The 1,021-nt window shown below is 48.5% G+C and overlaps 1 non-coding gene across 1 annotated transcript; it reads right to left on the bottom strand.

Annotated features, from left to right (window-relative positions):
- Positions 1-312: 312 nt before the first annotated feature.
- Positions 313-502, bottom strand: LOC142685283 (U2 spliceosomal RNA). Its single transcript, XR_012854789.1, has one exon. It is a non-coding gene; the product is annotated as a U2 spliceosomal RNA (small nuclear RNA).
- Positions 503-1,021: the final 519 nt, after the last annotated feature.

Raw genomic sequence — 1,021 nt, forward strand, 5'->3', positions numbered from 1 at the left:
GGTGCTGCATCAATCAGTGGCTGGCTCAGGTGCAGCTCTTTAACTTACCTAAAAGGGAGGGCGGAGAGAAGACAAGGAAGGTGAATGAGCTGTTCCAATGTGAAATGCCGGAAACACAGACACACAGACGACACAAAACAAGAGGTGGCAATGTATCATTAATTGCATTTAATCAATTAGCTCATTATCACTCATGCATTGTCCAACAGGTGTTGAAATAATGGAATTAAAAGGGGAGATCCCTTCAGAAAGACAGAAACAATGGCAAACACAAAAACACTTTTGGAATCTGATTTTAGTCAACACATAAGGAAAGGGTGCACGGTCCTGGAAATACTGCAATACCAGGTCAATGCGTGGAGTGGACAGAGCAAGCTCTATTTCCATCTCCCTGTTCTAAAAATCCATTTAATATATGGTCCCCAGATAGGGGACGTATCAGATATTAAACTGATAAGAACAGATACTACACTTGATCTTAGCCAAAAGGCCGAGAAGCGATAACCCGAACGGGCCGCGCGTTGCCCGAGCCTGCCAAATACTGCTGTTCAGCCCTTGCAGCGATTCAGCCTACTTCTAGGCAATTCCATGGGGCCCTGCAGGCTCACACACTCACAGCTACACGGGAGGTGAATAAAGGCCGGAGAGGAAGCCAGACAGGATTTGCTTCTTTTGCTTGCACCACAATGCAGTGCTGAAAGAGGAGGAATCAACATAAAAACGCCTTCCTGGCAACGCCCAAATGCCCTGCTGCCATGCAGATAAACACTGGCAGCGGCAGCCAGTGCATGCCCACAGCCACCCCTTGTTCCTTCACACCTTGTATCAGCTGTAATCCAGTCCAGTCAAGTGCTGCCTGCTGAGCAGCACTGACCAACACTGCCTGGGCCCAGGCTTTTATCTCTGAGGCCCCATTATGATGTCAGAAAGCTGGCTCTGGCTCCTCAGGGCTCCACTATGACACGTGCAAAGTTCCGTCTGAACTTTATATAAGACGGTGCGGCTCAGTCAGTCACTCAGT

Source organism: Rhinoderma darwinii (genome assembly GCF_050947455.1).
Source record: "Rhinoderma darwinii isolate aRhiDar2 chromosome 5 unlocalized genomic scaffold, aRhiDar2.hap1 SUPER_5_unloc_13, whole genome shotgun sequence".
Classification (NCBI taxonomy): domain Eukaryota; kingdom Metazoa; phylum Chordata; class Amphibia; order Anura; family Rhinodermatidae; genus Rhinoderma; species Rhinoderma darwinii.